The sequence below is a fragment of the Microtus oregoni genome, unplaced genomic scaffold, assembly GCF_018167655.1.
Source record: "Microtus oregoni isolate MIOR12 unplaced genomic scaffold, Mior012 000074F_ref0000038, whole genome shotgun sequence".
Classification (NCBI taxonomy): Eukaryota; Metazoa; Chordata; class Mammalia; order Rodentia; family Cricetidae; genus Microtus; species Microtus oregoni.
In genome coordinates this window covers 2,068,297-2,083,093 of record NW_024544004.1, presented here as the reverse complement: position 1 = coordinate 2,083,093, position 14,797 = coordinate 2,068,297, and the positions used below count along the sequence as shown (strand labels likewise).

The 14,797-nt window shown below is 43.5% G+C and overlaps 1 protein-coding gene across 1 annotated transcript in view; it reads left to right on the top strand.

The window, feature by feature from the left end:
• The window catches only part of LOC121441312 (SH3 domain-containing kinase-binding protein 1-like), a 167,395-nt gene that overhangs the window by 139,911 nt on the left and 12,687 nt on the right, over positions 1-14,797 (top strand). The gene's annotated exons all lie outside the window — the stretch shown is intronic.

The window sequence follows — 14,797 nt, the reverse complement described above, 5'->3', positions numbered from 1 at the left end:
ACTAAGTACTTTGACTTTGATGTTAAAATGAGCTTTTTTGTGTGTTTGCTAATTACCACTTAGCACAAACGAGGAACTTGCTTTCCCAAGGTCAAACCAGCGCAGCGTGATAAATGGAAAGGGGCTAAGGTCACTCGCAATAAACAAAAGTCGAAGTCCTTTTGGGGTACATCTGGATAGATGTGAGGTGACTGGCAGTGTGATCTGGTAAACAACAACTTTAACGATACCAAGTCTCAAGTCCAGGTCTTTTTTTTAAGAGCAGCATCTTTTTATTTGTACCTGTAAGGTAGCATCCTCCTGCATTCTATTTTAGAAGTCTACATTTCAAAATTGCCCTTATTAATGTTTGCTTGGGAGATCATTATAGATTCACAGAGAGGTTCTAGAAATGATACAAATGTTCCTCCTCCTCATCCCATGCTAACATGTCTTAAAACTCTAGTGCTATACTGCCCCTCATGTGTTAGCTCATTAGTCTCCTTCTGATTTTCCTAGTTTTTCTGGTATCTCTATGTATAAGTCTCTTTGCAATTTTATTTGTGTGTATCTGCTAACAACATAGTCAGGGTTCATAATACCTCTGTCACTACCAGGATTCCCCATGTTGCGCACTTCTTTTTTCTTTCCTCTGTCTTTTGTTGTTGTTTTTGGTGTTTGTTTTCTTTTGCTTTTCTTTTTAGGTTGGGTCTCCTTATATAGTTCAGGTGTCCTAGTTTCCTTACTAGTTGCTATGATAAAATACCCTGGCAAAAAACTACTTAAGGGAGAAGGGTTTATTTTTAGGTCACAATGCCAGGCTACAGTCCATCATTTTGGGGAGCCAAGGCAGCAAGGGACATGAAGCTGCTAATCATATCCACTCTCAAGAGCAGAGAGAATAAATGCAGGCACACCTACACTCCTCTTGTATTCTCCATGATAATATAGTTCAGGATCTCCTGCCTAGGGATTGCTGCCACCCACAGTGGGTGTGGGGGAGTTTGCCACCTCAATTATCAAGATAATACCCCTATAGACATGCCCACAAGACAACCTGATCTAAACAATACCTCATTGAGACACTCTTCCCAGGAGATTCTAAAGTTCGTCAAGTAAACAATTAAAACTTACCATCATACTGGGATAGCCTAGAACTTATGGTAATATATATTCCACACTGGCGTCAAACTCAACATACTCCTGCCTTCACTTCGCCAATCCTAAGCTTACAGGCATATACCACCATGTCAGGCTGTGTTGCTCATTTCTAACCACGCCTACCTTCCTCCAGGTCTCTCACCCCCAACATCTGGCAGTCATTAGTGGGACTGATTTGACACAGAAAATAGATTTCCAGAATCATCTGTGTTGGCCACTTAATTTAGAAACAAATGCCCACGAGTTGGCAGGCCTTACAGGTGCAGTAGAATGCTTGGCATGAGCAGTCTTCTTATCTGCCTGATGTTCCCCCCGAAGATTGGATGCTGTTTTCTTCAGAGTCTGCTAATAGAATCCCATCTTTGCAAAGTGCTGACCTGGAGTCTCTGGCCTGACCTTGTGAAACCTTGTGTGCAGGGTGCTTGGTTGTGACTGTAAATTCCAAAAATGTTTGTGCTGCTTCCAGAAGCTACTTTATATCCTCAGTCAGCCTTTGAGTCATGAAGCAGAATCTGACCGTTGAAGCTGGCCGTCTACAAGCTTGGATTGAGTGGAAGAGTAGGAAGGAGCAGAACAGAGAGTAGCTGATTGAAGACCTAGATTAAGTTACCGTTCTCCCACTGTGGTCTGGTGTTCAGCCTCTGTTTTCAGTCAGAGCAACTGATTGGTGAAATACTACTAAAGGTCACGGGTGAGACCTCACACAGGAAAGGGAGGTGTTTTTCTGTCTCTAGAATACACAGTGCTAAGTGTCTTGCTTTTCTCTGAGCACTAGCCTTTGACCCTTGTTTTCTTTGGGTCTGGAGTCGTCTAGGAAGGCTATTGCCAAAGTACGACCAGCATGTTTTCTAGTCTGACCAACTAGTTTGCAAATACTGGCGGCATCAATGGGAGAAGAATTCCTCCGAGTACTTTTCATACTGTGGAAACTAAGTCCCAGCTGTATGTATTTGGGGACCCACAGAGATGGTGCTGAGGGTTTTTCTTTCATTTTCCCAAGAAGTCGTTAATCCCAGAAGACTAACATTGCACAAGTTAACAACCTAATAGATAGATTATTTGAATTCCAGGAAATGCTGAGGGGCAGCTATATCATCAGCCAAGAAATACTGGAGCATCCACCACCCAAACACTCTCACACACAGGTCTGCCTCTGTGGATCCATAAGACACAGGCTACTAAATGACTCTGGAGATGTGAGCATCTGTCACCTAAGTAGTAGGACATAATGCTGATTGGGATGTTCCTGGGTGCCAGGGTGCCAGGACATGCTCCACAAAAGAGCAGAGACTTAGCTCTATCTTGGATTTGCTTAGCCAGAGGTGGGAGCAGGCAGGGAAATCCCATGGAGAAGTTCTGAAATCTTGGCATAGATAAACCAGTCTGGCTGTAGTAGGAAGTTTCTGTGGAGAAGAAAAATTGACTTGGAAATGTAAGTAGGGATCAAACTGAGTTTAGGGGTGGTGGATCTGTATTATCCTAGAGACAGTAGATTGATGAGAACATTGAAGTGATGTTTCAAACCTCAAAATTTGTATACTAAATGCTGATTTAGATAAAATAAATAAATTGGATAAAAGAAAGCTAGATGCCAATAAGTTAAATGGGTTTAGTTAAGCACACTGACTTAGATATTGTCCAGACATCCAGTGTCAGTGCTGGGAAGGATCTGAAAATGAAGATGAAGGATTTAGAGGCAGGCAGGGATTGGAGGCAGAGGTTAAGCGTTCCCCATAAGCACTGTCAGGGGAGGAGATTGCAGGATTAGTGGCTCTAATCTTGCGTTGGAGTGCTGGATCTGTTGCTGCTGGCCTGAGTGGCTTCCCGTACTTAGCATCTCCACTGACTTCCTTACCTGGTGCTCCAGAATTATATCAAAATACTTGGTGGACTGCAAAAAGATAGAAATGTTTATATTAACATTGTTTGCTTAGAGGTATCTTCTGGGTTAAGAAGGTAAAGTCTAAATTTACCATAAAGAATTGGGAGGGATAGAAAAGATTGAAAGGGGGTCCTGGAGAAATGTCTCTGAGTAAAGACCTGAGCGAACCCATAGAATGAACATAGTAGCAAGCATCTGCAATCCTAGTGTTCCTCCAGCAAGATGGGAGGTAAAAATAGGAGGAGCCCCTGAAGCTGCAGCTACTCTTGTAGATACTGGAGATCTATTGGAGATCCTCCCTCAATCAAGGTAGAAGGCAAGGACCAACGCCCAAGGTTGTCCTCTGAACTTCGCATGTGTACCAAGACATGCAATTTGAGCAACCATCTGAATACTCGTGTGCATGTGTGTGTGTGTGTGTGTGTGTGTGCGCGCGCGCGCATGTACATACATAGTACACACACACATACCACCCTGACACAACACAAAGAGATTTAAGATGCACCTTGGGGTGAAGACCAAACCTCCACAAAATCATACACATTCAAAGAGGAAAAAAAAGAATCTTGCAGCGTCTCAGAAGCCAAGGGAAAAGCAATTGTTTGAGGTAGAATGTCTTTAAACCCAAAGGCAGAAATGCCATTTTCATGTGGGTTGGTCAAGGAGAAAAGGATATTTCAGGGCAGGGGTTGGCTCTTTCCAAGGCCCGCTTTTGTAGGATTTCACTGCTTTGAATCAAGGAGGACAGTGTTTGTACCAGAATGCTTTTGTTAGTGACTCAGACAATTGAAGCTGTCCGAATGTGGGCTGCAGTGAATAGCATAATGCAGCCCTGATCATCATTAGAAACCATCAGTGTTCTCTATAAATAAATCTGTGTTTCCTCTTAATAAAGCTGTAATTTAAAATTATTATAATATTAAATTAGAGAACATGGCTTTTTCAGATCTTGTGTGGGTAGCTCTCAGCATCTGTCAGCCAACGATAATTTAGAATGAAATCACTTGGTCCAAAACTAAGCTGTTGATGTCAGATTGAGATATTGTTTGTATCAAACTATGCAACCATTTTCAAGTAGCATAATAGAAGATATGGAAGAGCTCCAACACAGGCCTGAGCATGAATAGAAACAAAAATTAAATTGTCCGGTTCTCTCTTGGTGATGGAAGAGTCTCTGTTCTGACTGAATGGGAGATTTGAGGCCATGAAGTTAAGTGCCATAACATTTTCTTTTATTATCCCTTATATTGTAGCTCCCCTCGCATGGTGAGATTTATTGTTACACTTTAATACAATCAAGAGATTTTCAGTTCTTTTCCTTCAGAAGCACATAATAACGGTCCTCCAGATGGGAAGCAACTTATGAACTAAGCCACCTATCTTCACTTAGAGAAAGGTTTTTTCATTCCTTCCAAGTTACTTGACATCTTTGCTTTTGTTCCATTCTGTTCAAATCCACTTAAGCGTCTCTTTATGCTACCACTACCCTCTTCACTTCAGGAAGGTGAAATCTTCCTCTCTATCTTCAATCTGAAACACATCACACTGTAGTCAATGTGGGGGCCAAGAGGTGCTGACTTTGAAGTCAGCAGACTTGATTAAGAGGACGTGAAGGCTAACTTAAATTTATCCTCAGTTTGTTCATGGATTCACCACTCAGTGATGCCTGAGGACTGAGCTTCCTTTGGACCAGAGAATAGAAAAGGACTTTCCTATGTGTTAGGTATTTAAGAGCCAGTCAATCTGGGGATCAGTTGAGAAGGCTTAGAAACTCAATCATTGTGTTAGATAGTTCTGTAAATTTACTAAAAATTATTGTCATAATACTTAATATGCCTTTATGGTTTAGAATTTATACCCCAGTAAAGCTGTTAAGATTAGTGAACTGAAATTTTTTCCAAACATTCACATTAAAATCCCATTTTTTTTAAAAAAGGGTGGTATAAACATGAGGTTTGAGAGCTAGATCAGTGGTAGGACCCGAGTTTAATCTGCAGGACCCATGTATTTAAAATGTTGGTGTGGTGCCATGTGTTTGTAATCTCGGCATGGAGGAGATGGAGACAGGTGGGTGGATCTCCATGGTTTGCTGGCCATCCAGCCTAGGCTTCTCAATGAGTTCCAGGCAAGAAAGAGTTCATTTATCTAAAACATCAAAAGCTAGGTCAATCCCAAGAATAGCACCCAAGATTTCAAGCTTGTCCTCTGGCCTCCTCACACGTGTGCCTGAACACAGACAAACACACAAAAAACTGTAAATACTACTCATGTGTAAGTATGTGGTTAGAAATGTCTCTCCCGTGCTTTTTAAAATAATTGTGACTATATAGAGCGGCACCAGCAAAACTGCTGTCCTGGGGCTTCTGACACTTAAGCGCTAACCAATCCTTTACACAGAGAACTATGTTTCTGGACTCTCTTGAAGTTTCCTCTTAGGCTGTAAAATATGTGCATTTTTTCATGTGAAATAAAGCATGTCCTTACTGTCCCTGATTCCCCTCTAAGGCACAGTTGCAGATGGTTGCCTCTAGAATAATATAAGTGTATATGTGTTTGGATGGTATGACTACAGGTTGCTACAGTCATTCCTCCGGTACAGGTGTAGCACAGACCTTTTGAGCTGTGCTCTCCCTTCTCCCAGGATCCCTGTTTCCTAGTGTTGAAATTACAGCAGTGGGAGCAAGCAAGGAGAGAAGGAACTGGCAGGTGCTGGGTGCCTCCCACATGCTTACATGTTTTTCTCAGCAACAACCCTGGGAGGGAAGAATATGGTGACATGTAGTTTTAGAGCAAAGGAATAGTGAATAAAGATGGCCAAGTATTTGGGGAAAACTAACCAGCTGCCTAAGAAGAAGCAGAGTTGAATGGCATTCTCCCTAAGCTGGGAGCCCAAACTTCCAAGTAATGACCAACTATCACAACTGTGTCCCCAAAGGACATGTGGTAGTGATGTCTGGAGACATCTTTGTTCATCATGTCACAGGAATGGGGGTGCTATTAACTTGTAGTGAGTAAAGGCCAGGGATGTCAATGACATCCCACAGTGTGTAGGACAGCCACATAAATGACCACAAAAGATTCAGCCTTAGATATCAGCATCACGAATGTCAGCTGAAGAATGTGAACTGGGAGCAGGAAGCACATGCACGTATGCAAACACACACATGCACACACCCCTCAGATACAGCCTTGCATTTCTTGGAGTTTGCTAATTTTCATGAGAATCTCCATAAAATGTATTTTAAAAGCAATTTCAGAGCTTTTGGAAGTCATTGGCTGTATACATAAAGAAGTAAATAAATATATTGGAAATAATGAATTTAAACATCAACCAGTGGTGTTATGAGGGAAGGGAAAGAGAGGGGGAGATGTGGATAAGGGAGGGAGGAAGATGGGAATAAGGGAGGGAGTGAAAGAGGGAGGAAGATGGGGATAAGGGACTGAGGACGAGGGAAAGAGAGACAGAGAGAACGATCCCATGCATTCTCTTTCTCAGGCTTGTGGCAAGTTATTGGAGGAAGGAAGCTGGGGAGGAAAGAGGGAGGAAGGAAGGGGGGAGAGAGGGAGAAAGAGACAGAGAGCCTATGTATTCTCTTTCTCAGACTTGTGGCGAGTTATTTACTGTAGAAAAAGTGATATAAGTTAAGCCTGGCTTTTGCATAGAAAGAAAATAGTATTGTCGTCAGTTGATTTACTGGCTACTGTCTAAATTATTCAATAAAACAGACATGAAACTTGATCAGTACTAAATTCTAAATCTCTGTATAGTAAAACTATGTAGGACATACATGAAGCAATTAATGGTGAGTGATCATTAGCATACATCTTTTTGTTTCTGTGGTTAACAAGTGATTAAATTGCTTAATTTCGAATCCTCTAACTTTTTCTATAAGAAATCATTTTTAAGGGTTTCACAGGCAAATTCTGAGAAAAGACTTAGATCATCTGGCTTTGGACTATTGGCTTTTCAGTCCTCTTTCTACTAAAAACTTTCTATTATAAAAGTTCACATTAAGATTCTTTCAGAACTAGAGAGCCAGTTATTAGTCTTTGCGATATTTCAGGTCATCAAGTAATGACTCCAGTTTTGTGGGTTACATAGTCCTGCCATAGAGAACTCCTTGACTGACTTGGAGTTGACTCCATGGAGACTTCTAGGTAGTCTCCTGGCAGAGCATTGTGTATGAACATTGAACCGCACCTCTCAGCTCTCTTGGGGTTAGTTGCTCAGACATAAGAACTTTCATCTGAGGGGTACAGCTTGCTCATACTGACGCCTTGCCAATGACCTTCAGATAGCCTTTGGGACCAGGAAATGCTTTGTATAACCCAAGCCAAAGAATGGGAAGGCTCAGTTGTAGTTTGCACTCAGGTAAATATGTGGGACAGTATGGGGTGCACGTGCGTTCACATGTCACTCTGGCTTCCATTCAGGGACACAAGTCAAGATCAAACGTAAATTGCTAATGTGGGTAATTTAGAAACCCTCTGCATTTCTCAAATGTGTGCCAAAAAGAAAAGAGGTTGGTCTGAGGGTCAGATATTTTATTCCACAAAGCAAATGAGGCTGCACCATATACTCCTGCTAGCTAGCCTCTTTACCCACACAGTCCTTGTAAGCAGTTTAATTGCTACCTGGTTCTTCTGAAGGTTTAATTCAGAAGAGGCCCTCTCCCTTCAGCACCTCAAGCCTGTCCTGAGCACCACCCTTCTAGCTCAAAGTATAGGGGTGTCATGAGGTGAACTAGGCCAGCCTGAACACCAGCATCCCTTTCAAAATCCATCTTTGGGTCCTACAGGACAGGGACTAATGATGGGCTGGATCCTTTTTTGTTTTTGTTTTTGTTTGTTTTCTTTTCAACATAAAGTTTCTCTGTGTAGCCCTGGCTATCCTGGAACTCACTCTGTAGACCAGACTAGCCTTGAACTCACAGATCCACCTTCCTCTGTCTCCCAAATGCTGGGATTAAAGGTGTGCACCACCAGTGCCCAGCTCAACTTGGTCCTTTAAAGGGCTTTTAGCTAGCTGGTTTCACTTACAGATCTCACTGTTAATGGGTCACATTAGAAGCCACATACTCACTCTATCTGTGCAGCCCTGACAGGGCAGTCCTGGCTTTGGCAGCCCATCTGTTTATTGCTGTTGTTGTTGTTGTTGTTTTAATTGTTTTTAGGATGACTGGTTTTACTTTTTTAACTGAGCTTGGAAAAGGGTCACATGCTTGCCATGCTGGATTTGCAAAGAGACTCAAATTTCCTTTCCAGGTATTTTGATCACTTTTCTCTTATAGAGGTATTCCTATTCTACATCCAGCCTGAGGCATTAAATGTCTTTGCCTTTGCTGCATGTTAGAGACCGTCTTCATCCTCCGCGGTACAAATTTGGGGGCATACCCCGTAGCTTCAAAGAAGTCTAACTCAACAAACAGACTTCTATCATAACCTTTGCTACATCCACAGAAGCCATTAAGCTATAGATGTATGTAGAAGCAAGCAGGGAAGAGGTGTCACTCAGCTTTCAGACTGTATGGAGCATTTATTTGGCTAGAGGCACCCCTACCTTCTACCTCCCAGTTGTGGGTTCATAGGTTGGCAGAGACTGATTCTGGCTTTCATTTTGCATAAGCATATCCGAAGGGGTGCATAGCCTGAGGATAAGATGGGTTTGAGCATGGAACGTGGTTTTGGTGGAGTATTGGCAAATGTGTTTAAAACATGTATCCTCTTGGCAGCTGTGCCAGGTGAACCTCACACCTAGATTATGAGTGGAAACAAAGCGGCTAATCTGTTCTCTCTTTATGGATTCTGGAGATGCAGGTGCTAATCACTGCTCCTTTTTCCCTTGGTGACTCTGCTGCCACGGGTTTCTATTTGAGCTCTAAAAATGGGCCCCTCTTTGCAATTTGCACAGAAGATTTTCCACAGCCACTGAATGGCTGATGTGCTGATGTGTGGGGTGAGAGTTCCTTCTTCCCACCGTGGCTTTTGATGTTGCTTCATTGTAAAGAAAGTGTCTGCAGCCCTGTGGTCTTGAAGTTTTCCCATTTAAGCCTTATAAAACTGCCAACCTTGCTCCTAGATCCCTGTTCTCAAATCTTGCAAATTCATTAATAGCACACAAAAACACAATTCCACCTGTGGGCTTTAAATCACACAGCCTCTCATCATGGAAGAATAGTCCTAAGAAGCTGATGATTCAAGTAATTCATCCCCTTCCCTTCCTCCCTTCTCTGTCTGGAAAACAAGGCTAGCAAGGTTGTTTGTTACTCTGTTAAACAACCACTTTTGAGTACTCATTCACGAGCCAGGAATGACGGTAGGCCTGGGAAAAGAGATCAAAGCCACAGCTTCTTCCTGGGATGGTGAATGAGGCAGATAAGTCAGCATGGAATGTCAATACAGGGTGGCGAATGGCGAGGGGGGAATCGTGTATAAGTGGGAGAGCAGCCAACCCAGGCCCTGGAGTGCAAGTCATGGCGTTGGTCTTCCAGAACGCAGAAGGAGTTAGCTAGACAGATAATCTCAGGCTCTTTGTACATTTCTCTCTAGTGGTAATCTGTTGAATGGCAGAGGACCCAGATTCCAGGCCAGATGCTGCAGCAGCCTTAATGATAAATGGGGGGGCACATAGAGAAGATGGCATCTGGAGATACTGGGGGATGATGTGTCCATTCTCACGTGTGGAGCAATCAGCAATAGTGAATAACCAGAGCCCGTGCATGAGCCTGCACAGCTCTTTTAGTGACAGCTGGCCTGGCTGCAACTTTGGACTATTTTTCCTCTGTGTTTTCCAGTGGATGTGCTTTAGGTCACCTGTGGTCACTGGGACCATTCCTCTCATCCATGGAAAATTGAGGCTACATGTTCTAATTGAGCTAAATAGGGCATGACGGGAGTTTATGGAAAATGGGCAGTTCCTGGTGCCATGAGGAGGCTCAGCCCTTTCCAAGCGGACTCCATCGTGTCCAACATGAATCACCCCCATATGTCCACAGAGGGTTCCTCTTCCAGTTGTCACGAAAGCCAAGAACCTCTCATCCTTCGGAATCGAGAGAGAGAGAGAGAGAGAGAGAGAGAGAGAGAGAGAGAGAGAGGGAGGGAGGGAGGAAGGACTCAGTGATAGCCAGCTTAATCGTTCTGGACTAGCTTATGGGCATTAAAACCGTTTTCATTAGGAAGAAAAATTTCCCAGCCAGGCTGAGAAAGCGCATATCAGGTTTCAGCCTGATTCACTTCAAAACCGCCATGAAAATGAGGACATTTTCTTCACACCACAATGAGTTAGTCATGGAAATTCTTCCTTAATCACCGCTACCATGGCCACAGTCATGAGGAGCATGCCCTGGGCCACTGAAATTTTACGTGACAATATTGAAGCGTGTATTTCCTTCCCTGCCAGCAAGTAGAAGTATGTGCCAGTTCTCAGTCTGTGGAAACATACCAAGATAACCTGAGGTTCTCCTTGCAACAAGGAACCTCATCACTGGGGTATCTTTCTTCATGGCAATTTAGTTTGGTTAGTGCTTAAAAGAACGTTCTTTATAAGCTAAAACTGTAAAAATTAAACTTGGCTGAAATGTGCATTAAGAGGCTAAATGTGGTTCCCCTGAGGGACTCTGACCCTCCTCTTACTGATGAGTGACAGAAACGAGGCAGACTTCTTGGCCATCTGTCGTGGAGATGCTTGCTGAGTGTGGCCAGGCTCCAACATGCCTAGGTCTTTTTAGTCCAAACCTCAGCCAATAGAGCTAAGTGAGCCAGCCAAGCGCTTTCCCTGCTGCCATGGCACAGAACGCTGCCTTCTGCCCTGCAGCTGCCATGTTGTGTCCCACTAAGAGCCACGTTTAGAAGCTATACTCCCAGAGTAGGCATTTTCCTTCAGATATTTCATTCATTCATTTGTTCCTTCTTGCCTCAACAGAATATCAAGCATATTTTTCCTAGGAACGAGGTAGACTTTGAGGGTAAGGCCCTGCCTTCCTGGCAGCCCAAATAATAGTCAATGGGCACCATGCTTGTAAGTCATCTGAAGAATATAATTTATTAGCGCCCATTACATGAAATTTCCCCTGGGTATGAAATGGACAAATGTGTCCTCCCCCAGATAGGTCACCAAAGACAGACCAGAATATGATTCTGCCAAAGTCCAACTTGGGACCAATGAGTTTAATGGGCTTACACAGCATGGATGATGGGTTACTTATAGGAGCATGAGTAACCCCACAGCAGCCACACCACCAAAATATCTTGTAGCACAATTAATAAAAACCAGAGACAGAATTGGGGTTCAACATAAAGGTCAGAAAAGCAAAACAGCCAGTCATTGGCTCTCTTACCTCTACTTCGGTCTGAAATGGTGATCCTACCTCCAGGAATCTCAGAATGAGACTGTGTGTGAGAGCTGTCTCCTGAGTTTTATATTCTTCACTAGTGCTGGGATTAAAGATGTGCACTACCATCGCCCGGGTTCTATGGCAAACTAGTGTGGCTACTGGGATTAAAGGTGTGTGCCACCATTGCCTGCTCTGTCAGGCTGATCAGTCTGGCTGTTTTACTCTCTGATCTTCAGGCAATCTTTATTTATTAAAATACAAATGAAATATCACTACAATATCTCACCTTCCATAGCTGTATAAATGGAGCCCCTCCTCAATTAATCTTCTCCCCTCTACATACTCTAGAGCAGTGCTTCTCACCTCTCCTAATGTGGCGACCCTTTAATACAGTTCCTCATGTGTGCTGACCCCAACCATAAAACTATTTTCATTGCTGCCTTGTAACCGTAATTTTGTTACTGTTGTGAATCGTAATATAAATAACTGAAATTTCTGATGGTCTTAGGAGACTCCTGTGAAAGGGTTGTTCTTCCCCGAAGTGTCGAAATCCACAGGTTTAGAGCTGCTGCTCTAGTACCTCCCAAGGACCATGAGGTCACATATTATTAGGGCTAAATAACATACATGGCCTGGAAAGCACATGAGGGAATAATTGGAATCTTGGGTGAGGATCTATTGATCATCTCCACCCCCTCCATCTATGAAGGGATGCGTATATTGTTATATATATAGCATGGCCTCAGGCCCCTGCAATAGAAACAGAAGTTTCCTGGTGTGAACTTAGCCATCTCTGCATGCTGAATCCATCCCAAGGTGAGCCCAAGGTGAGCACATCTTCTCCCCTAGTGAGCCCATCTTCATCCCATGGTGAGCACATCTTCTCTCCTAGTTTTGGCACCCCTCTCCTATTCCATTCTGCATGCTGCACCATTTCACCTCTGCCCCCTTTTCCCATCTGTAAGGGTGCCTCTCTGATCTGTTATCAACTATTTGAACCTGTAACCAAATGCTTTCGGCAAGGGCTTCAATATCGCTGTAGCTTTGCTGTCGGGCTAGCCCTCCTTCACTGGGTGCCGGAGGACCATTCACTGAAGAGATTTACTCCCTATGACTTGCCTTGGCAGGCTATGTACTCCCAGGGAACAACCCAGCACTGGAAGTGGGAACAGGAGGCTCAGTTGGCCAGTGCTAGCTACTAGCCGTATTGGTGAGCGCCAGGTTTGGTGAGAGATTCTGTCTCAAGAAATACGGTAGAGAGTGATTGAGTAAGACAGCCAACATCAACCTCTGGCCCCTCCATGTATACATGCCTTTCCCTTACTCTTTCCCTCTCTCTTCTCCCCTCTCTATCCTTTTTCTCTCTCTCTTCCTTTCACTTGTCTCCCTGCCTCCATAAAATAATTGTCGACAGGAGTCAGCTCTGGCCATCCAGCAGAGAACTAGAGTCAATTGACCTTCAATTGTTCTTTAATCACTTCACCCTGCTCAGGTTTTGCCTCTAAAGCTTGTTTGGGTTTCCTGGACAGGGTGATGATATACATCAGGCTCAGTCCTGAGATCTCCCAGCCAAGGCCCCTGGAAAGGGCTTGTTCCTTGGAACTTTCAACAGCTTTCTCTTCTACTCCCTCCCCTTGCTGTCTGCCAAGCTTCTGATCCTCTGCTTTGTCTCCTTGCTCCTCTCCCTGAAGCTTCCCCTGTCCTCCTCAGCCAGACCCACCCTGACCAGCAAACCGCCCTAGCTGAGACCCCATTTCCCACCCCACCTCCAGCAGCCCCGCACCTCCTTGGCTAATCTGCTGTAGGCATTGCATGGAAAATGCATGCTGGGGGTGTTTTATGTGGCACTTTCCTATGATAGCAACAAACAAGAGAGGATGATTTGAGGAGGAATTATTCTACAATAGGAAATAGAATAAATGATGAATTGCAGTGCCACCAAAGATTATATAAAGCATGGAGAACTTTTAGAGACACGACATCCAAGGTTAAGTAAAATAAGCAGAGTACAATATGATATATAACATGAGTTATGTCTTATTTTCAAAAAGCCTGGAGGAAAATATACTGAAATGCTAACAGTGGTTGTCTCGATGTGTTGATATTATCACAGACTTTCTTCTTCTTTTTTTTTTTTTTGGTTACAATTTCACATAAAATGCATGAAATATGTATTACTTTTGTATCTAAAAAACTGATTTTAAAACGATGAATTGATATGTTAATGTCACATAATGGCTTTTTTCACATCAATCCAACTGTATAATAGGGAATTTCTATTTCAGACAATACATACTTGATAGAGCTAAGTCCTGGGTAGAGCCCAAAGAGGAACCTGTTGGGAAAATCAGAATATTTAAGGGGAAGGCTCCTGAGAGGGGCCAGCCCAGCCAGCCAGCTCTGGATAAGTATGTCCTAGCAGTATGGTACTGTGCCTTCCCCAGCCCACCCAGCATCCTCCTGGTTCCCTGCTGAATCATCTGGAAAAGTAAGACCCTTTATGAGTCACTCTTGGGTGCTTGATGCTGATTGGCTCCTAACTAGCCTCAGAACTCCACTGCTAAGTTCTCTTTGTGTGATGCTTGAAGGTGTTTCCCTCATGCCAGGAATAATGGTACCTAGTTCCTTCCCACTGCTCATTCCTCTGAGCCTCTCATTTCCATCACCTTTGCTTTTAGCACCCACAAGTCCACAGAACAGGGGACTTGCCCTGCTCACCGACAGTGACAAAGGCAGAAACCTTTCTCCTCATACATGAGGACACACGTGACTTTCTGTTCATCTGATTGTCAATCACTAAGTTTAAGTGCTTTGAGGGTGAGGCTCATCCCTGCACATTTGCTGGTGTCGCCTCAGGAGCTCTTACCCTGGGTGGCACAGAGTGGCTGTCGGATAATAGCAGTGTTCAAGGTGACGATACATGCCAGCAATTCCAGAGATGCAGAGGCTCAGGCAGGAATATTGGGAGTTCAAGGCCAGAACTTATTTTTTAATGATATATTTAAGATGCTTAAATATGGAATGAATGGATGTATGAACAGACAGATGACTGCTGGAGAGAATGTCACCACTGAAAGATGATTCTGAAAACAGATAGAGCCAGGCTCAGTGCATTATCCGAGTCTGGTCCCCTTGCCTAGGAGGTTGGTCTAACACGTTGACACCTGATGGCCTGACTGTTGTAGTACAAATAGATGAGACAGCTCTGACATCTTGTCTTCTTAGAATCAACAGGAAACAGCATTCATATATCCATTGCTGTTATACCATGTGATAACTGTCTTTTGTGCCGAGACTTCAAGAATGTCCTGTCTACTCGAATGGTTAGATTTGTGAAATAGAGAAGAGTCCTCCTTTAATCCTTAATCTGTAGCTTTTGAAAGATTTATGAATGTAACTGCCAAAGGGAAAAAGGCAAGAGCTTTTTCTCTCTTGCTTACTA